This window comes from Rhinatrema bivittatum, chromosome 7 (genome assembly GCF_901001135.1).
Source record: "Rhinatrema bivittatum chromosome 7, aRhiBiv1.1, whole genome shotgun sequence".
NCBI lineage: Eukaryota > Metazoa > Chordata > Amphibia > Gymnophiona > Rhinatrematidae > Rhinatrema > Rhinatrema bivittatum.
Window position 1 is genome coordinate 2573902 of NC_042621.1, and position 22598 is coordinate 2596499.

The 22598-nt window shown below is 53.5% G+C and overlaps 1 protein-coding gene across 10 annotated transcripts in view; it reads left to right on the forward strand.

Annotated features, from left to right (window-relative positions):
- GSE1 (Gse1 coiled-coil protein) overlaps positions 1 to 22598 on the forward strand; it is a 378777-nt gene that overhangs the window by 281874 nt on the left and 74305 nt on the right. The window lies entirely within an intron of this gene.

Consider the following 22598-nt stretch of genomic DNA (forward strand, 5'->3'; position numbering starts at 1 on the left):
CATCCACCTCTGAGCTGGCTGCACACAGCACATCTGGATCCTGATTTGCGGGAGGTTTGCTATATAACAGGTCGATCCAGTAAGGCCGCGGTAAAAACAGTGCGCAGTGTCAGGCGCACCCTTCCTCCCCGCACGCACAGTTCTCTTCACTAACTCCCCGATACTCTCCTCTAATCGCATGCAAATGCAAGCCGCGGCTGTGAAGCGTTAGGGAAGGGTTATGCCCGCGCAACCCATTTTACTGTATAGGCGCTGTAACAGCGCCTATACAGTAACCTGGGTGCGCTGGTACCTGTCATTTCAAATGACATTTGAAATGACAGGCACCAGGAAGTGTAAAAAAGTTTAAAAAGTGTAAAAAACAAAAAACCTGTGTGTTATATAAAAAAATAAAACAATTTTAAATACCTGTCGGAGGGCCGTGGGTCCCGGTGGGCGGCGGGCAGCCATCAGCGGCATCCGGTAGTCCCTTCTCCCTTCCTCCCTCCCTCCCCTGCCTGGATGAGCGCCAAAATCGCACGGGCAGGTCGGCAGCGGGGGGGCGGCAGCAGGGTCCGGGAGCGGCGAGTAGGCAGCAGCGGGGTCCGGGGGTGGCAGCGAGATCCGGGGAGCCAGCAGCGGCAGCATGTTCGATCGGGCAGGCAGGTAGGTGGCAAAGTAAAGATGGCCGCCTGCACGGGAAAATCGTGCAATTGGCCGCTGAAGACGTGACGTCACGACGTTTGGCGTCACGGGGTGTGACGTCACGTCTTCAGCGGCCAATTGCACGATTTTCCCGTGCAGGCGGCCATCTTTACTTTGCCACCTACCTGCCTGCCCGATCGAACATGCTGCCGCTGCTGGCTCCCCGGATCTCGCTGCCACCCCCGGACCCCGCTGCCGCTGCCCCCCTGGACCCCGCTGCCGCCTACCCGCCGCTCCCGGATCCTGCTGCCGCCCCCCCGCTGCCGACCCGCCCGTGCGATTTTGGCACTCATCCAGGCAGGGGAGGGAGGGAGGAAGGGAGAAGGGACTACCGGATGCCGCTGATGGCTGCCCACCGCCCACCGGGACCCACGGCCCTCCGACAGGTATTTAAAATTGTTTTATTTTTTTATATAACACACAGGTTTTTTGTTTTTTACACTTTTTAAACTTACCATAGCAGGCCCGAGCCTTGCTACTTTTTCGTTTGTTTTTTTTTGCCCTGGTCCCGTCCGGTCTCCTGCAGCCCCGTCCGGTCCGGACGGGGCTGCAGGAGACCGGACGGGACCAGGGCGGGTAAGCAATGTTTTTACACTACACTACACTACACTAACTCCTACTAGGGGGAGGCGGTAAACTAGCAGGTTAAGGCCGCGGCAGAACAGCGGGTTACGGAGGAGATAATATCAGCGCCCGTTACAGTATCGCAGGGGAATAGCTAATTCCTTCATTATACAGCTTTTTCGTTCATTTACATGCTGGGTGCGGAAAGGGTTTAGGAAAGGGTTTAGGAAGCGCTAAGGACGCGTGAAACTGGAGACTGTATCGCCGAATTGCCTTGCGCGCCCGAATTGTGCGCTACGAGCACGTTACAGACGGGGAATCCTCGAGCGGACGATACTGGATCGACCTGTAAGTGTTTAGTGTTTCGGTGCAGCATCTATGGAAGGAATCTGAACCATTCCCACTGCTGCTTTTGGGAAGAGTGGAGAAGCCAAACTTTTGCCTAACCCCTGCTCCCCGTCCTCAGTAAATGTGATTACGGTACTTTATTTCTCCTGGGGGAAGTGGTTATGGCTGGTTGGGGTCCTCTTTCCGGCTGCTGTGCACCGCGTGACTGTAGAGAAGGCCCAGCCAGCCCTGTCCAGTTTACTTCCTGGTGCAGGGTCACGGACCACAGCTGATCTCTGACGTTCCCCCTTTTTTTGCTCCTTTGAAACTCTGTGTTCGTTCCAGCCTTTCTTGAATCCTTTCCTCCAGCATCCTTCCCGTGCAGAAATATTTTCTGACGTTGACGCCTTGCAGCCCTCAGCCCGTGACCCTCTTGTTTTAAATGTTGTCTTTCCCTTTGGAAAAGGTTTTGCTTCTTGTGCACCTTTTTACAGGTATCTCGGTTTCCCTGTCCTGTGCCCCTGGTCTCTCCTCTCCTCTCCACACATTTAGGCTCCTGTTTGCTAAGCATGATTTCCCCCCTTGACCCGAAATGGGAGAGGGTCCTTTAGTCACCGAGCGCCTTAGGTCTCATCTCGCAGGGCTTTTTAGCTGCCGCCTGCGCACCATTTTTTGGTTAGCCCACTCCCATCGCGCTGCCAGAGCCTGCCGCCTCCTTTCCCCCTCCGGTACACCCTAGCAGTCACAAATCAAAGCTGTTAAATGTGTGAAGTCAGCTGCTCCCCACATATTTATCACCCCCTTTTTTTTTTTTTTTTGCATCTTCAGCTCTGCACGTCAAGAAGAAAAGTACTAATGATGCCAAAAGCAAACAGATGCCTGAGTAATGGAGCTAATGGTCAGGTGTGCCGGGAGAGGGGCCCATTAACAGTGACAGCCAGCCTTCAGCACAGCTCTCCTCCTGAGCTGCCGCTATGATGGATCGCGCTGCCTGCTCCGGCGCTCGGCATCTCTGCACCACTTGTTATTCAGCACACGATTTCCTCTTAGCACCAGGGACCAGACGCACCAGCGCACACGTACATGCTGCTCCTGCCGCTACACGCGCGGGGCATGTAGGGGAGTGACACTGCCCGTGCCGCAGGCGCGTTCCCCCTTCACCCTGGGGGGGCCGGGTGCACGACGTGCCCAGCCGCGCCGGGAGGGTGCGCTTCCTTCCCGGGAAGCCCCGTGTGGGCACGTTGGGGTGCTTTTTGTCTGGGATTCCCTTCCTCCCCTCTCCCCACAGCTGCATGGAAGAGGCGGACTCTCACTGTTTGCTCCCCATGGGGGGGTGAGAGATTTTGTTGCTGGGGTACAGGGGACGGCGGGCGGCAGGAGCTCTCCCCCCTTGTTAATTGAAGTATCTGGGTGGGGGCCAGCAGTCCCTGACTCGGGGTACCACTGCTTTAACCAGTCCCTGCATTCGCCGTCAATGGACATTTCCTTAATTTCTCCCGGCCTGGAGTGGAAGACGGTCTCTTCTGGCAGCCCCCTGCCGTCTCATGGGCTCACGCACCCTCCCTCCCTGGCAGGCATTTTGGACACCTACTGTTAACTTCAGGAGTATTTGGGCTGAGACCCAAGGTTTAATCATTCAACCCAGGACAGCCAATGCCTCTGCTCCTTCCTGGCCTTGAGCCTGGGGTCTCTTCCATCACCATTTCTAGACTGGTTTGCTCCCAAATCCAGGTGGGAAAAGGGCTGGAGATTCCCCGCCGGCCCTCGGCGTAGTTTCTTCAGGTGCTTTTCCAGCTGCGGCCTGTGCCCGTGGTCCTGTCTCTTATTCTCCACCCTGGCACCTGCTGTTGCTGTGCCACTCCTGTCTCTTTCTCCACCCTGGCACCTGCTGTTGCTGTGCCACTCCTGTCTCTTTCTCCACCCTGGCACCTGCTGTTGCTGTGCCACTCCTGTCTCTTTCTCCACCCTGGCACCTGCTGTTGCTGTGCCACTTAATTCCAGCCTGATACATTTCTCGGCTGTACTCGCGCTGTGTTTCAGCCGCCCGCGTTCTCTCCCGAGGCCCCCGCTGGTATATACCATAAGCTACCTGTGCGTCTCTCTCAGCACAGCCCTGTTTTCTGCCCGGGTTCCTGTTCATGCCAGCAGCCGTCTCCTGCCTCGTCTCTTTGCTTAATGTCACCTGGGCGGTAGTGGTGGCGGCAGCTGCTTTTTCGTCATGTTTAGCCACTGCGGCATGGCTCTCCTTGTGAACCATGGGGGTAGGGGGGAGCACGCTCCTGTGCCGTAAGAGGCAGCCCTGAATTGCACGCGAGTGAGGCTATGAACGGCAAGGATGTCGCCCTGCTGTTGGGGAAAGTCGAGAAGCCGGATGACCTTCAGGGGTGCAGAACAGGACATGGCCCAAGTGGTGACTTAAGTGCAGGTGGCACGGGCTAGCCCCATGGCTGGAGGTAGCCACAGTCGGGTCGGTGTAGTATCTGCTCGCGTAAAACGGGAGCTCGTGATTGGGCGCCCGCTCTCCTAATGCGCGCCCGGCCACCTCTCCTGGGCGCGCGGTGCATTATTTAAATGAGGGGTCGCGCCAAAAAAAAAAAAAAAAAAGGAGGCGCTAGGAGGAAACTTGTGCGTCCCTAGCGCCTCCTCTGCATCTGGCGCGCAGGAGAGGGTGGCTGTCGGGGCGGGCTGGGAGAATGGGCGCTCGGTACAAGCTTCCGCTTTTCCCCCGCTACGCGCCCTGGACCTTCTGTCTTATGCGTGATTATTGGGCGCCCAGAAATGTGGGTGTGTTTTTTTTATCAAGACTTTTCCAATCTGCTTTCTGTGGCTCCTCCTACTTTACTATCGCGACGGTACCAAGTGCAGGCATCACAGGAAACAGGAATCCTTTCTCTCTCAAGTGAGCCCTCGAGCGTGGCACACCCTTTACGCCGGCCCCAGGCTGGCGTAACATCGGCCGCCCGGGAAATGTTTTTTGCATCGCATCTACGTGGAAGTTACACAGGACGGGCGCGATCAGCCACGCGCGCTCCTTCGACGCACTAATCCCGGTATTGAATCGGGGGGGTGGGGGGGTGGTGGTGGTTAGGGACGCGAGTCCAATCACGTGTGAAGCCCGAGTGCGAGCTGGCGTTGCTGTAGCATGTTTTGTGTCTGTCCTCTTTAGCAGGGCCAAAACCTGATCTCCCACCTCTACCCCAGGCAGCTGGAATGTTTGTTCAGGGATGATCTCCCCCCCCCCCCCCCCCATGCCGGTGGTACTGCCCTGAGCTCCCAGGGCTACGGATCTCGGTCTGTACGCTGAGCACCGGCCTGGAGTGATTTGGTTGTATCTGCTGCAGTCGGGTGGATGATAACGTTCAGGATGCAGCACTAGTTGCTAGTGCTGCTCGCCTCCTGTCTTTTCAGGGTGGCTAATTCCAGGAGGTTGCCACAATCCCAGCTGGTTAGGCATGGGAGGGGGGGGGGATGCTGAGAACAGTGCCCTGTTTAATTTTCCTGTCATCTTCCTGTCTGCCCCAGCCCCTGAGTTGCAGCCTGCAGTGGGGGAGAGCAGTGCTAATTAAGCTGAATCTTTGAAGACAGGCAGGCCTGCTCATTTAGATAAAGAGTGAAGCTCCAGCTCTTCACGGTGCCATCAAGTGTCAGCAGTGCCTCTTTCATATTATTATCTCTCCCGCTGCCAGCAGCCACAGAAAGTAAAAAAAAAAAAGTTCAGTGGCATCTCATTTCTAATGGTACTCGGGATTAACAGCGCTAATTGTGAAGGGAATGTGAGAGCCACTTGGCGGCTTTCTAGGTTTAACAATCCTGTGAGTGTAAGACTGGAATTACTTTCATTATTCCCCCTCCTTCCCTCTCCACCACGGGGGGGAGGCTGGCTCTGGTGCCAGTCTGCCCCACCCTCCAGTCCGGGTTCTGCCTCTGCCCGCTTCAGCCCACCTGGGGGAATTACGGATTGGGTTTAGGGGAAGGAGGGGGGACCTTTGGTAAGACAAGCTTGGATTGTGCTCTCTGTGGGCTCCGGTTAAGCCTTTGCATTCCCTTTCCTTGCTCTTGCTTCCCTGTCATAAGGAACAGGCCGGTCCAGTCCTGGGCAGACGCAGGCTAAAGCCAGGACCGGATTGGCTTCTTTATTGCTGGACGTGTCGGCAGACAGCGATTAATCCAAAAATGGTCCCTGCCGCCTGACGGGATTAAGTGAATAAAAAAAATTAAATCATTTTAACCCAGAATCTTGCAGAGATGAACTAGAAGTCGCACACAGAAAGATCTTTCTTCTTCCACATGCACTTTTATCCTTGGAGGGGCTTGAAAAATAATTTTTAACAATTTGTCTTGGCAGGAAAATGTTTCCTATATACAAGGTATTGCACATCCATCTGTCTTTTCAGGCATTTACCCTTGATGTGACACAGTAAATAACAGCAGAAAAAGACACCAGTGCTCCATCCAGTCTGCCCAGCAAGATTTTACATATTTATTTAGGGGTAATGACTGCCATTCTGTGCAGGTTACCCCCAAGCCTTCTGTTAAGGGCAGTAACTGCCACTCTGTGCAGGTTATCCCCTGCCTTCTGTTAAGGGCAGTAACTGCCGCTCCGTGCAGGGTACCCCCTGCCTTCTGTTAAGTGTAGTAACTGCCGCTCTGTGCAGGTTACCCCCTTGCCTTCTGTTAAGGGTAGTAACTGCCGCTCTGTGCAGGTTACCCCCTGCCTTCTGAAGGGCAGTAAGTGCTGCTCTGTGCAGGTTACCCCCTGCCTTCTGTTAAGGGCAATAACTGCCGCTCTGTGCAGGTTACCCCCTGCCTTCTGTTAAGTGTAGTAACTGCCGCTCTGTGCAGGTTACCCCCTGCCTTCTGTAAGGGTTAAGGGTAGTAACTGCCACTCTGTGCAGGTTACCCCCTGCCTTCTGTTAAGGGCAGTAACTGCCACTCTGTGCAGGTTACCCCATGTTTCTGTTAAGGGCAGTAACTGCCACTCCATGCAGGTTACCCCATGCCTTCTGTTAAGGGTAGTAACTGCCGCTCCGTGCAGGTTACCCACTGCCTTCTGTTAAGGGCAGTAACTGCCGCTCCGTGCAGGTTACCCCCTGCCTTCTGTTAAGGGTAGTAACTGCCACTCTGTGCAGGTTACCCCCATGCCTTCTGTTAAGGGCAGTAACTGCCGCTCCGTGCAGGTTACCCCCTGCCTTCTGTTAAGGGTAGTAACTGCCACTCTGTGCAGGTTACCCCCTGCCTTCTGTTAAGGGCAGTAACTGCCGCTCCATGCAGGTTACCCCCTGCCTTCTGTTAAGGGTAGTAACTGCCACTCTGTGCAGGTTACCCCCATGCCTTCTGTTAAGGGTAGTAACTGCCACTCTGTGCAGGTTACCCCATGCCTTCTGTTAAGGGTAGTAACTGCCGCTCCATGCAGGTTACCCCATGCCTTCTGTTAAGGGTAGTAACTGCCGCTCCGTGCAGGTTACCCCCTGCCTTCTGTTAAGGGCAGTAACTGCCGCTCCGTGCAGGTTACCCCCTGCCTTCTGTTAAGGGCAGTAACTGCCGCTCCGTGCAGGTTACCCCCTGCCTTCTGTTAAGGGCAGTAACTGCCGCTCCGTGCAGGTTACCCCCTGCCTTCTGTTAAGGGCAGTAACTGCCGCTCCGTGCAGGTTACCCCCTGCCTTCTGTTAAGGGCAGTAACTGCCGCTCCATGCAGGTTACCCCATGCCTTCTGTTAAGGGTAGTAACTGCCGCTCCGTGCAGGTTACCCCCTGCCTTCTGTTAAGGGTAGTAACTGCCGCTCCGTGCAGGTTACCCCCTGCCTTCTGTTAAGGGCAGTAACTGCCGCTCCGTGCAGGTTACCCCCTGCCTTCTGTTAAGGGTAGTAACTGCCACTCTGTGCAGGTTACCCCCATGCCTTCTGTTAAGGGCAGTAACTGCCGCTCCGTGCAGGTTACCCCCTGCCTTCTGTTAAGGGTAGTAACTGCCACTCTGTGCAGGTTACCCCCTGCCTTCTGTTAAGGGCAGTAACTGCCGCTCCATGCAGGTTACCCCCTGCCTTCTGTTAAGGGTAGTAACTGCCACTCTGTGCAGGTTACCCCCATGCCTTCTGTTAAGGGTAGTAACTGCCGCTCCGTGCAGGTTACCCCATGCCTTCTGTTAAGGGTAGTAACTGCCGCTCCGTGCAGGTTACCCCCTGCCTTCTGTTAAGGGTAGTAACTGCCGCTCCGTGCAGGTTACCCCCTGCCTTCTGTTAAGGGCAGTAACTGCCGCTCCGTGCAGGTTACCCCCTGCCTTCTGTTAAGGGCAGTAACTGCCGCTCCGTGCAGGTTACCCCCTGCCTTCTGTTAAGGGCAGTAACTGCCGCTCCGTGCAGGTTATCCCCTGCCTTCTGTTAAGGGCAGTAACTGCCGCTCCGTGCAGGTTACCCCCTGCCTTCTGTTAAGGGCAGTAACTGCCGCTCCGTGCAGGTTACCCCATGCCTTCTGTTAAGGGTAGTAACTGCCGCTCCGTGCAGGTTACCCCTGCCTTCTGTTAAGGGTAGTAACTGCCGCTCCGTGCAGGTTACCCCCTGCCTTCTGTTAAGGGCAGTAACTGCCGCTCCGTGCAGGTTACCCCCCTGCCTTCTGTTAAGGGCAGTAACTGCCGCTCCGTGCAGGTTACCCCCTGCCTTCTGTTAAGGGCAGTAACTGCCGCTCCGTGCAGGTTACCCCCATGCCTTCTGAAGGGTAGTAACTGCCGCTCCGTGCAGGTTACCTCATCTTCATTTCCATCCTCTAGGGATCCTCTGTGTTTAACCCTCGCCCTTTGGAATTCCATCTTCCGGGAGGGCTTTCCATGTATCCGCCACCCTTTCTGTGAAGAAATATTTCCTGATCTTCCTGCACTTTCCCTCTTGGAGCTTCACATCATGACCCTTTTTGTTCTACGGCTTTTTTTCCCCCCATTGGAAAAGGCGCGATTCTCTCGTGCAGCTTTGAAACCTTTCCCATCTGTGGAAGCCTGCGCCACGTCTCCTCCCCTGCAGGGCAGACACGTTTAGGTCCTTGGGCTGTCATGTACCTTGGTGAATGGCTTTAAGGTCTGGAGTCCTTTGATCTCTCTCCGCCGCGCAGCTTGCAAAGAATCTGGGATACAAAGAGCTAGGCTGGCGGGCCCTGGTGGAGGCCTCCTCCCGTTGGAGGGGGCTGGTCCCAGGTTGGTGCCCTGCTGGGGGGGGGGGTCTCTGCCCGGCAGGCCTCCCCGGCCTTGCTAATGTATGAGGTGTGCTGCTGTGAATAGCTCGCCTCTCGTGCCACCCTTTCAGCCCCTGCTCTCTGTGAAGGGAGCAGATGGCAACGCGTGGGGCAGGTTGGCAGACTGCGGCCCGCCTTGCCTCTGCTGTGTGCGTGTATTAGTGGGGGGAGGGGGGTCCTGCCTTTACATGGGGGGGGGGGGGGATCTTTATTTGCTCACAAACATTCTTTCCTAGTAATGGAAATTATGGAGCAGGATTATGAGGGAGTTTGGCGGGCTCCTGTGACTGAGTGCCAGAGCCTGCTGTGTGAGGCGTTACAGCTGTTATTACCCCCCCCCCCCTGAGGTGGGGGGCAGGGCGGGTGAGTGAGGCAAGCTTGATCTAGGACCCAGAAGGACCTGCAGCTTGTAATTACAGAGCAGAGAGGCGGCAGTGGCAGTGGCCCTGGTTCTGGTGTGGGAAGGGAGCCAGAAATGGAGGCGAGGAGTGATTATGGGATCTGCAGGAGGCAGGCAGAGCGCTGATTGCTAATTGCTGCTTGAACCATTGCGGGGAAGGGCGGGGATGGCTGGAGAGATGGAGTGTGCCCATGTTTGAGAGTACAAGGGGCTCTGGAGTGTTAATTAGTGAGGAGGTGCAGGCTGATGCCATATTTACAGAGAGAAGGATGGTGAACTATTCTGGATAATTTACTGCAGGCTTGCGGGGAAGACAGAGTGAAAGCGTTGCTCATTCCTTCCTATTCTAATCCTGCTTTAACCCCTCTGGCCCACATTCACACCACTCTCCCTGTTCAGTACCGGCTCACGTAAGCCCTTGGTGCTCGTCAGTAGGGAGACTGGATCCAGAATACCCTGGATTAGGAGTTACCAAACCAAGGCCTGGCCAGGAAGCTCCTGCTGACCTGGTGCAAGGTTTCCCAGTGCTGCTTGTGACACCAGGCGGGGAAGGTCTGACCTGTGGTGCCCCGTTCTGGGTTTCATCCCGCTGGCCAGTAGGCGTCACTGGGAAGCATGGCAGGGGAGAGGACTACTGCTGCAGTGCCCCTGCGGCTCATGCTGGCCCCAGGAGTGTGGCCAGGGGTGCCGTCACTGACCCACAAGAAGCCCCTCTTGTGGAATTTAATCCAGGCTTTTCAATTCTCATCAGCGCTACGTTATTTTTCTTTACTACGGAAGCCTGTCAGCTCGTAGGTGCCATTCTGAGCCTGTCCTAGCCAGGACTCCTGCATCACCGCACCGATCTCTCCCACTCAACCCGAAGTTGTGGCAGGAACCTTGACACCCCCCCCCCCCCCCACACTCCCCAACTCTTTTTGTTCAGGGCTGTGTAATTTGGTTTCCTGGTTGAGCAGTGCTGAGGAAGGTAGGGAGGAGCCCTGTCTGTTATCTGTATTGCAGGGGTGGGTGGTGGTGTGGAGAAGGTGGGTGTGTGTGTGTGTGGGGGGGGTGTCTCTTGGACAGATTTAGCTGGAGTCTCGGGGCTCTACTGCCCCTTCCCACAGATTGCTGTCTCTGGACCCCACATTCACGGCAATCCCAGCTGCTAGCAATGATGAATTTCCATGGACGGATATTGAGGATAAGAATGCAGAAGTTAATAGACACTTGATAGGGGCCGTAAGGGGAAGGAATGAGAGCAAGAGTTAGGCCCTCGTCCATATGTTCATGCCTCCTGGGGCTGGGGTGGAATAAAAGTCTGGCCTCCTGTATTTCTGGCTGCTTTGCATTTTGTCTCTGATCTGTCAAAGACTCTCCTGGTTTTTCTGTAGCTGCGCTGACACCTGCTGGCCAAGACTGAGAAGACAGGGGTTTGTGTTTTTTTTATTGGGGGGGGGGGGGTGAGGTTTTGTGTGTTTGTATTTTTTTTCCTTGTCCTATACCTATTAAAATAATGTGGAGAATGGATGCCCCCACTCTTTTCGGAGACATTTGTTAAGGAGGCCTGAATCTTTGGCAATCCTTCACAATTGAGGACGAGCATCTTCCACGAGTGCCCCATCCATCAGTCTGAATAGAGCTGATTAGGGCTTGACAGATGGCTGCAACCTGGGCCACGCGACTCTTGAGAGGGGTAGGTAGCCAGCCCTGGGTTGTCAATTTGGGCTCTGGCCTGCTGTTTCCGAGCGGGACGGGCAGCCAGGGGTGGTTGACTTGGTCAGTGGCACCAGTCTCTGGGCAGGATGGGCGACCCCGGGTTGCTGTTCAGAGCGGGATGGCGGAGGAGTTTTTTTTGTTCGCAGCAAGCCCACAAAATGCTGTTTCTACCGCTCCTATTTTTTCACCTCCTGCAAGGGCTGACAAGCAGCTGTTTGGTTGTATGGGCAACTGCGCTGTCTGTGCAGTCCCATTCCGGGCTCTGCGAGATGCTGCGTCCTTCAGGCTGCTTGGGACTGAATTTCGGGAGATCCCATTGCTGCAGATGGCATCGTGTGGCCTTGAACTCTCTCCACCCTCCTATAATTGCGTTACATAAGTTCGTAGCACTGGAAAGCAGTCCAAAGGAAAGGCGAAATAACGAACTCCTCTTAACGTTTTAACGTTTCGTATTTTACGATTGTCCCTAATTTCTTGCACTGGCTGGCAGCAGGTAAGTGCTGACCTATGATAACTGCCCCCCCCCCCTCCTTCCTCACGGTCAGGCGCGTGTCTGTCCGTCCGTCCCTCCTCTCTCCATCCCTAGTCCACTGCGTGCGGTGGAGTCCTCTCTGCAGTGATCGGACCTCGCCGGGACGGTTTTGGCTGTCGATCAGAGAGCTTTGCGTGTTCTTTTCTCTTTTTTTTGCTGCTGCTGCGATGGGCGCCTGCCTCTGTAGATGATTCGCAGCCGCAGATTGTCATCCACACAGCTCGATTCTCTCGCTCAGACGGGAGCGTGGCCTAACCGTTAGCGCCCTGCCACCTGGAGCAGAGCATCCAGACTCTTGGACGAGAAATAAAGAGGAAAAAAAAAAAATCGCTGGCTTTCTTTTCCTGCGACTGCTTAGCTCCGGGTAACTGGTTGTAGAAGTCCGAGGTGCTGCAGAGGCAGCCTGGCGGAGGAAACGTGAGCAGTTTCTTTTGACGCCAGGTGTAGGAATTGTCTTGATCCTTGTATGAAGGTTAAAGCATGCAAACCATGGCAAAGGCTCCTGAGAGAGATTTTAACTTTTCTCTGATAGTTGAAACCGATGTAAAATCTGAGCTGTGGCAGGAACAGCTAATGACAGCACACTTAAGATGCAATCTTTGAACATAAGAAATTGCCATGCTGGGTCAGACCAAGGGTCCATCAAGCCCAGCATCCTGTTTCCAACAGAGACCAAACCAGGCCACAAGAACCTGGCAATTACCCAAACACCTAAGAAGATCCCATGCTACTGATGCAATTAATAGCAGTGGCTATTCCCTAGGTAAACTTGATTAATAGCCATTAATGGACTTCTCCTCCAAGAACTTATCCAAACCTTTTTTGAACCCAGCTACACTAACTGCACTAACCACATCCTCTGGCGTCGGGATCCGATCCGATCTGGACGCGCCCAGCGGAAAGTGAAGTAGATGGAGATCAGACCGAGGTCATGTGGCCCATGTGCCTGGGTGGGCCCCAGGCATCATCGCTTGGCGTAGAATTGCTAGCTAATTGCTATTCAGCCCTCGCTTTGCTGGCAGTTCAGTAGAGGCACAGTCGCTCGCATTTGTGGAGGGACAAAGGTCCGGGTGTCTCCCTCAGAAAGGCTGTCCATCCATTTCATTTAGTCAAGTCAGACTGCCCCAGTAAGCCTGCAGGGCTTGCCTCTTCCTGGGCTGCATGGGAGAGGAATTGTTAGTAATTAACCCGTCAGGAGTTGGGCTTAATCAACGGATTATTACACTCCGTGTATACTGGTGGCTGGTCCCGTGGATCACGCGCACAGGTCTCATTCCCTTCTCACTTACAAGTGCCGGGATGTGAGCAGAGTTCGCGCACTTGTAAAAATTTGTGTAGGATTGGCCAAATCGCTAGGCAGTTCCCCCTGGGCCTGGCTGTGCAGCATGGCTGGATCATAAGCAGTTCCTCCAGCGTGGCCAGATCAGTAAATGGTTTCCCCCCCCCCCCCCCCACGCTTGACTGCATAGTGTGGCTGGATCAATGAGCGTTTTCCCCCAGGGCCTGGCTGTGTAGCGTGGCTTAATCCGTAAGCAATTTCCCAGTGGCCTGGCTGCTTAGCATGACTGGATCTGTAACTGGTTTCCCCGGGGGCCTGGATGGGATCGGTAAGTGGGTTCCCCCGAGGCCTGGCTACACAGTGCGGTTGGATTGCTAAAGCTGCTCTTTGCACGTGTTCCTTTTCAACCCTCCGGGAGCGGTGCCTGCCTTTGCTTCAGAGAGCTGTTTTCTTGGGTAAATCTTTAATCCTTTCATGCTTCCCTGGTGTGTCGGAGCATAGCAGCTCACCACCTGCTGCAGACACAGAAAAAAAAAATCTGTAGCCGTCTTTAAAGGCAGAAGTATTCATGAGAAGCTGGGTTTCCCGGGCAGAGGTGGCGCGTTTTAGATGTAGTCTGGATCTCGGGACTTTGAATGGCTCATGTACCTATGCCTGACAGCGTACAGACTTTCTTGTCTGCCTTCAAAATGCTTTTCTCTTTATTTTGGCACATCTGGCTGCCGTCAGGACCCCGTGGCATTCCACTTTAAGTGTCTTCCTTGCCTGGGCCGCAGATTGCGGGCATAAAATGAGTGAGGACTGTGGTGATTTCCAGGGTCCAGAACATTTTGGCATGGCTACCCGTGGCCACTCTGTGTACAGCTGGCACTGAACAGGAGCCCAGGCTGAGAAAAGGGGTCTTAACTTGCTGGCTCATCCAAACCAGAGCACTGGTCATTGTGACCTGAGAACCAGGTGTTGAGGTAGCAGGCTCGGCGCCACTGGGTGTGCAAACCGTGCAGTTGCACAGGGCAGCACACCAAGGAGGGGGCGGCATTGGGAGCAGGAAGAGGCCCGTGCTACTGCCAGTGGACCCGATCCCACTGATGATGGAAAAAGCAGGATAGCCCATGCTGCCGCCAGTGGACTCCATCCCCACCGGCGGTGGAAGAAGCAGGAGGCCAGAGAAGAAGATGAAGCCTGTCCTGCAGCTCCTCCTGCATGCCAATGCCACGGTAATTCAACACTCATAGTGCTAGCACTTCCTGAATTCTCATCTCACGATGCATGAAATGAGAATACAGGAAGTGCCTGTACCGAGAGTGTTGAATTATCACAGAACCGTCATGCAGGAGGAGCTGTAGAACGGCTGCTTTCCCAAAGAAGAAGGTGCAGACTGGCAGCAGAGGAGGAGGAATGGGCCATGGACCTTGACTGCCTGGTCTGCATGTAGTGAATGGGAAGCTGTCCGGGATGGGTGTGTGTGTGAATGGGAGCCTGCCTGGGATGGGTGTGTGTGTGAATGGGAGCCTGCCTGGGATGGGTGAGTGTGTGCATGTGTCTGAATGGGAGCCTGCCTGGGATGGGTGAGTGTGTGCGTGTGTGTGAATGGGAGCCTGCCTGGGATGGGTGAGTGTGTGCGTGTGTGTGAATGGGAGCCTGCCTGGGATGGGTGGATGTGTGTGTGAATGGGAAGCTGCCCGGGATGGGTGGGTGTGTGTGTGAATGGGAGCCTGCCTGGGATGGGTGAGTGTGTGCATGTGTGTGAATGGGAGCCTGCCTGGGATGGGTGTGCATGTGTGTGAATGGGAGCCTGCCTGGGATGGGTGCGTGTGTGTGAATGGGAGCCTGCCTGGGATGGGTGTGCGTGTGTGTGAATGGGAGCCTGCCTGGGATGGGTGTGCGTGTGTGTGAATGGGAGCCTGCCTGGGATGGGTGTGTGTGTGTGTGAGAGAGAGAGAATGGGGCTGCAGGTGGATCCCAACCTGCCAGCATGAGAAATAGAGAGGTGGGCCCAGGGCTGCTGGAAGTTCCCAATGAAGAAGAGCTGAGGGGTTGTCTGAGAGGGAGCCTATGTGTGTATGCACTTGTGTGTGTAATTAAGAGAGGAGAAAGTTTATGCAACCCACTCCCAATCTCAAAAGTTCCCAGGTATGGAGAGAGTGAATTTTTAAAATCCTTTTTAGTTTTATTTTTCAGGTGTTATTTGCTGTGTCTGCTGTTTTGAAATATTTTATTGGTGTTTGGGACATTTAAAGAAACTTGTATATGAGTTTTTAATTATTTGATCTTTTATTCATCAGCTTTTTTGAAATATTATTAGTATGTTTTTAGTATTATGATTATATATTTATTTTATTGTTTGATGTTTGAGGAATGGTGATGGTTCTGTTTTCTCATTGTTGCACTGCATAGAGAGTTTGGCTTCTTACTGTTTCCAGTTCAGTTTTTGCCTGTGCATTTGTATTTTTACTTTATGGTTGCTCTGTTCTGTATTTGGTGAGGGTCTGCATGTGTAACTGAGATGAAATGTATTAGTGTTTTAGGGCTTTCAGAGGGTCGAGCCCACACCCAGCACACATCACAATAGGCCTAATACCAAAAGGGTACCAAGGGTCTTTATTGCAGGGGTTTCTGGTTGGCATCACAGCAGTGCATGTAAATATAATGTGAGGGATCTCTTTACCTCAGAATACGCTGATATTTTTCATGTAAAATGTTATAAATGCATCTCTTACGTGTGTGTGTGTGGAGCAGGGGGAGGGGACGTTGTGCAAGGCTATAAGGTTCACCCCTGCACCAGCCATGGGTTTGGAGGGGGGTGGGGGGGGAGGGTGGTGTCAGTTTTTAAAGTTTGTATCACTGAAGGGAGCTGGGCTTTATTTGACAGGCCCGGGACAGAGAATGAATGAACGGGGGGGGGGGGGGGGGGGGGGGTTAGCACAGTAATTGTTTGCACAGGGCAGCAAAACCGCTAGCATTGGCCCTGTGAGGGAGGGTGAGATGAGGGTGGAAAGGCCCTGGCAGGAACCTCCCTGTGATGCCAGGACTCTCTTCCTTTCCTTTTTGCATGGACCCTGATTCCGGTTGATTTTGTCCTGGGCCCGTACACTGCCTCCCTGGGGGGAGGATGATCTTATTTATTTATTTATTTATTTATTTATTATTTTTGTTATACCGAGTTTCATGACAGATATCACATCAACCCGGTTTACAATTAACAATGTGTGTAAAGCATAGCGTAACGTATATTCCCAATAAACTGTGAAACTTTAAATACAGTGTATCAATACCGTGTGTGAGAAAGTTACAATAAAACAGGGAAAATTAACTTGGAGCTGGAATAGGGGGAAAATTGAACAATGCAATATATACACTTCTTCCAATTAATGAAATAGTATAGTAGAGTAAATAAATAAGCCTATGTGGATACATGTGATGGTACATAAATAAGAGACGGTAAAATAAGTGATCAAGGGAATAAATAAGACACAGTAGTGCCTGGAAAGATATGATAATAAAATGAAACGGTAGTGAGTAACCAAGAGAATAAATAAATAAGACACAGTAGTGCAAGGTAATGATATGATAATACTCAGCAGGTAAAGACGATAGTCCTCAGCAGGTAAAGATGAGTATAAGTTTATGGTAGGTGGATTCTTGATTAGATCCAGTTATTGTAAACAAGTTTATGAAGATGAGTAAGGGTTTTATTCAAGGCTTGGAAATGCTTTTTTAAAAAGCCAAGTTTTAAGTCTTTTCTTAAATGTTAGAGCGCATGGCTCCTGTCTCAAATCAGGAGGGATGGAGTTCCACAACGCTGGACCAGCTGACGAGAAGGCTCTGAGACTCAAGGCTTTATGTTGGAAGGTTTTGGCTTTTGGAATTTGGAGTGACTCTTTGTAGTATTCCCTGATGGGTCTGGTGGAGGTGTATTTTTTGAATGGTATTTGTAGATCGAGATGCGTGTGTTGGTTAATGGTCTTGAATATGATGTTGATGGATTTGTACATGATTCTATAGTGGATTGGTAACCAATGGAGGTTTTTGAGGATAGGGGAGATATGGTCCATTTTCCTGGAATTTGTAAGGACTCTGGCTGCAGAGTTCTGAACCATTTGTAGGGGTTTGGTATAGGAAGCTGGGAGGCCTAGTAGCAATGAGTTGCAATAATCTAGTTTGGAAAAGATTATTGCTTGCAATATAGTTCTAAAGTCCTGAGCGTGAAAAAGTGGTTTAATTCTTTTCAGAATATGTAATTTGTAGAAGCAATCTTTGGTGGTTTGGTTAATGAATGTTTTAAGGTTGAGACGATCTTGACTGTTGATTCCCCAGCGCTGTCAAACCTTGATTGATAGGCCAGTGAGGAAGAGGGGTAGAGTCTGCACCGGGATGAATTGTGCGGGGGTTTGAAGAACACGAGAAGCGCCGCGCTGGGTCAGACCGAGGTCAGACGAGCCCTGCAGCCTGTCCCCGGCAGGCGGGGTGTGAGCTTCTGGCAGGGGGTTTTGGTAGGGGAGGTGGGCTGTGATGTGGGACGAGACTCATCCTCCTATTTGTGTATCGAGCCGTGTGCCACGGCACCTCGAGCACGGCGTGCAGCTCTGGTCACCCCCTTGACAAGAAAGACAGAGCGGCACTAGGAAAGGTGCGGAGGAGATGAAAAGATCTCTCCCATGATGGGAGGCTCCGCAGGCGAGGGATCTTCAGCTTGGAAAAGAGACGGCTGAGAGGGGGGCAGGATAGAAGTTTATAGAATCATGAGCAGGGTGGGACGGGTAAATAAAGGATGGGTATTTACCCTTTCAAATAATAATAAAAGAAGGGACACTCCATGATGCTTACAACAGATTGTAGAAAGTGCTTTTTCACTCCGTGCACGCTGAAGCTGGGGAATCTGCTGCCAGAGGACGTGATGAAGGCGACGGGCATAGCGGGGGTTTCAAAGAGGCTTAGACAGGTTTTATGGACTTTTCCTTCAGGACCGTTATTGGCAGGTATTGCTCGACAGGAGTGAGATCTGCGTTACGGGATCTGCCAGGTACTTGTGACCTGGCTTGGACACCGGCAGAGAGAGAGGATGCGGGGCTCGGTGGATCTTGTGTACCTGCTGACTCCCCAATCCCCCCCCCCCCCCCCCCCGGGGGAAGATCTGCGGTCTGGCAACCATTCGGATCTTTGCTGGGATGCAGAAGGCCCTAGGCAGCACAGGCTTCCATCGTTACAGTGGGTAATTTATGCACAGAAATGTGGTTAACGCCAGACACTAGGGAGGACAGAGAAATTCCTGCGGTGCCTGAATGTAATGTGCTCTGAAGGGCCGAAAAGGGAAATATAAATAGATAAATGTTAAATGATTGAGTGGGACTGGGGGGTGCTTCCATTACCCGAAGGCTTGCTTTTTCTGCACATCTACGAAAGAGAATAAGCCACGCAAAGAAAAGCTTCCACCGGTTCTTAAATTGTATCGTTTTCAGTTCAAGGCTCCCCAGTAGTTTTTGCTGAAGATGGGGCATGCGCAGTTCCTGCGTTGAAGCCAGGGAAGGGCAGACCTGTGCTACCTCAGAATTGTACAAGCAGGGGCGGATTGGCCTATCGGGGGGGGGGGGGGGGGGGATCGGGCCGGTCGCGCTAGTCACGTGGCCTGCCGAGCGCGGCCGTGACAGAGCTTGCGCTCGGCAGACCACGTGGTATCTCCTGGGCGGCGAATCCCCAGGCTGGTCCCCATGGGGAACCCGCCGCTGTGTACAAGCAGCTGCGTTTGTCCAAAATGTAAGGTAGAAACATGAAAATATGACGACAGATCATAGGCCTATCTCGAGATCCCCTGTATGTATCCCGTGCTTTCCTAAATTCAGATACTGTCCTTGTCTCCACCACCTCCACTGGGAAGGCCGTTCCACACATTCACCACCCTCTCTGTAAAGAAATATTTCCTAAGATGACTCCTAACCCCTTTCAACCTCATCCCATGAGCCCTCATTCTAGAGCAAGAGGCTCCCACCTCCTGTGCATGGAAACCTTGCAGTTATTTGAATGTCTTTTCCCATCCCATCTCTTCTCTAGGTTATACAGGTTTAGATCTTTGTCTATCCCCTTATGCTTTAGAACGAAGACCACTGACCGTTTTAGCAGCCTCCATCTGCACAGACTCCATCCTGTTTAAATCCTCTTGAAGGTGCGCTCTCCAGAACTGCACACAGTATTCCAAGTGAGGTCTCACCAGGGACCTGTACAGGGGCAATATCACCTCCCTTTCTCTGCTGACCATTCCTCTCCCTGTGCAGCCAAGCATCGTTCTGGCTTTTATTGGTGCTTTATGCACCTGGTCATCACCTTAGGATCATCAGATACAATCACCCCTAGATCTCACTCTTTTTTTTTTTTCGTGCTCAGTGGAATTTCACCCCAATACTGTACGGTCTCCCTTGGGATTTTGCATCCTAAATGCATTGCTCTGCATTTTTTTTTTTTTTTAGCATTAAATCTTAGCTGCCGGATTCTAGGCCACTCCTCAGCCTTCGCTAGATCCCTCCTCTCGTTTCCCCACAGGTTCCTAGCTGTCTTCCCTGTTTCGTAGTTTGGTTTCATCCGCAGCCTGGCTTGTAATTGTTTGCTCAGCACCCCCCCCCCCCCGATCCCATGGGAGTGCAGCCGGAGCAGGACTGGGCAGTGCCTTCCCTATGCCTGCTGAGGGATGTGCAAGGTCACATTGCTGTCACTGGTTTGTGTGCCTGTGTGTGTGTGTGTGGGGGGGGGTCTCTCTCTTTCCACACCCTCCTTTCAGTAAAGGTGCCAATGGCTAAATATCCTCCTCTCCCCTTTGCTGCTCCCCTCTCTGAACCTGAGCGCTGTTCTGCTAGTGCCGGCAGGGGAAGGAGCAGTGGGGATGTCACAAACGCGCCCCGATATCCACCCCCCCCCCCCCCCGCCGCCGCCTCTGCGCATGGCTCCCGCCTCACGTTCCAGAAGCTTTGTACGTGCGTGGCCAGAGTGACGGACGGGGGGGGGGGGGGGGGTGCGGAGGGATGAACGTGCGGAAGGCGGGCAGCAAAGGCCGTTCTCGGGCTCTGGTGCCGTCCGGTACCCTCCGGCCCGGCGCCGTCTTTCGGGGCACGGTCTCCGGATGGGGTGTTTTTTTGGTTTTTTTTTTGCCCGCAGCACGAGGGGGAGGGGAGCTCGCTCATCGGCGGGGCACGGCCTGTGGTCTTGAGCTTGCAGGCCGAGGTGCGCGGCGCGGCAGTGTCTGGCGGTTACGGGTGATTTTGGGCGCTGCTGGGGGCAGGGCCTCGCCAGGGTTCCCTGCTGGGCACAGAGGTAGGGGCACGCGTCCCTGGGGGGGGGGGCGTCCACAGGTGGACAAGGCCGCCGGTGTGCGTCTCAGCCTTCTCAGACCTGGCCCATGGCCGCCAGCTGCTGATTTCAGGCTATTTTGTGTTAGTTGTGTCAGGAGGGGATGGTGTCGCCTTCCCTGCCACTCAGATGTGGCAAGTTACAGTTCACAGAGACCCTTTTGGCTGCGTGAGGTAGTCTGGTGCTCTTTACACTTTTTAATATCTAAACCCTCCATGCCATGTGTCCCGTCCCCCTCAGCTTTCGGTATCTGACTTCCTTTCCTTGTGCCCTGTTTCTGAAGCTTTTCATGTTTTCACTCTTCTCAGCCTGAGCGGAGGAAAGCTCTCGTGTGGGTGTCTGTGTGGCAGGATACAGATTATATTTGCACTCTCTTTGTCATTAGGCCCTCTCTTTCTCTCCCGCCTGAGCTCAGAAAGGAGAGACGCGTGTGGCCCCGTGTGCTGTGGAAGGGGCACGTCTATGCCTTTGCTTTTTCTCTTGCTGCGGTATGAATCCTCCACCCATGGGGACAGGCCCTGTGATGTCTCCTCGGAGGCTGCATCCCATGTAGACGGCTGGGCTCTCGGTCTGCCTTATGGCACCATCCTAGACCGGGCTTTGTGCTCCCATCCTGCTAGGAGACCTGTTGTTTGCTGCTTTTTCTCAGCCCTAAAAGAGGGGCTTCAGTGTGTGTGTGTGTGTGTGTGTGTGTGTGTGTGTGTGTTCCTAACCATCAGGGAGACTGAGCCATGTTTGAAGTTGCAAGCTTTCCAGAAGCTCTCAGGCTTGCCTCTCTCGTCCCTTGTGCTCGCTCTTGAGAATGATGATGGCTGATCTTTCGTTTGTGGTTAAGTTTACACTTTTGAGCACTTCCTCTCTCAGTATCTGTGCAGTGCCGTGTCTGACGCGTCCTGGGGAGTGGACCCGTGCCGTGAGGGCAGCTCAGTGCATCAGTAGCGCCTTCTCTGCTGACTCCGATTAATGCTCTACGTGTTCTCTTAAAAACCTTCCCCCCCCCCACCTACCTCCTACCTCTTGCTCTTTTGAGGACCAAACCTGGCAGCAGCTCAAAGCACTGTCGACCCCCTTAATTGGATCCGGTGGAAGGGTGAGCGAAGAAAGTCCCCTGAGGGAGAGAGACCAATACGTGCCGGCATTGCCACCTGGCACTGGCTGGGATGGCCCCGTGCCATTAACACGCTCTCAGGCCGATCCAGCAAATCCGTGCGGGGAAAACGGGCTCTGCTGGGTGTGCGATCCAATATTTAAACGAGAAGGAGGCGCTGGGAGCAAGTGTGCGCCCCTGGCGCCTCCTCTGCAGCGGGCGCCCAGGAGAGGTGGCGGTCAGTGCAGCTTAGGAACATGGAAGCTCGTTAATCCGGGCCTCACTTTTCCTAACCTGACCGCCGGCAGAAATTTTTTTTTTTTAATCCTCCTATTTCTTTTCCTCAGGCTTAAAATATCACAACAATATTAAGTCAGAGGATCCGAATAAAGGAACAAAAGCAGTATTTTCTGCTTTTCTGGAATTTTTTTTTTTTGGGGGGCTCCCCAAGAATTAACGCCTGCTCCGGGCGCACTTTTTTTCTTTTCATCGGGGGAATAGGTAATGGCCTCCTCCTGAACATGTGCTGAGCAGTATTACCTACGCGCTGACATGGACGCACTAACCCCCGTCGGGGGGGGAGGGGGGGGTTATGGATGCGAGTGCAAGCGCCCGGTATTGCATCGGCCTCTTCGTGAATGCGTTAGGAAAACCTTTTTTTTTCCCTTTTCATTTAGCCATGCACGGGAGGCTTCCTGCAGATTAGCGCTTCCTCGGCGATGGGCAGCAGAAGACTGGTGGGTGGGTGGGTGGTGGTGGTGCTGGGGGCATCGCAGAGCCCACCTCATCTCCAGACAAGCAGAGCATTTAGACGCGGATCGGGTTGGAGACCGCTGAGGTCACGCTGGCTGCCCTGCAGTCCGGCTGAACGCTGTGTGCGCCTTGCGGGTCTCCCCCCGGCACCAGACTGTGGCAGGCTGCACTTACAAGCAGTGGCTGCCCCGGTGTAGGGGACTGGTGCAACCCCTGCTTCCAGTTTTGGCCGGGGCCGAGGGGGCCTGTGGGTGACATGGGCTTATCTTTCTTTGGATACTTCCTCTCCTCGGTAGTACCGGCCTGGGGAGGGGGGGTCTGAAACGTTCATCTCCCTCCAGCCCCCGTCTCTGCCTGTTTAATGGTGGGAAAACAAGACACGAGACGCCCTAAAGGAAAAGATATAGCTGTACTGCCTCTCTCTGTTGCTGCTAGGGGGCCCATCTTCCCGACATTTGAGGGTCTCGGTCTCGCCAGTGGTTGACAGCCGGGGGGGCCCTTTCCGGCTTGCGGCCTGTGGAAGTAACCTTGCTGCCGGTGGGGCCCTGTGTGTCTGGCGTGATCACGTTCTGCTGGGAATATGTCGGTAGCCAGGACTCGTACATGTTTTGAGTGGGGGAGGTGTGAGGACCTTCCCAGCTCCACTTCCTCCCTGCTGCGGAGTGAAGTCCGTTTCATGAGAGGCCTCTTGTCTTCTGGTTGCTCTCCATGGGGATTTTAATAAC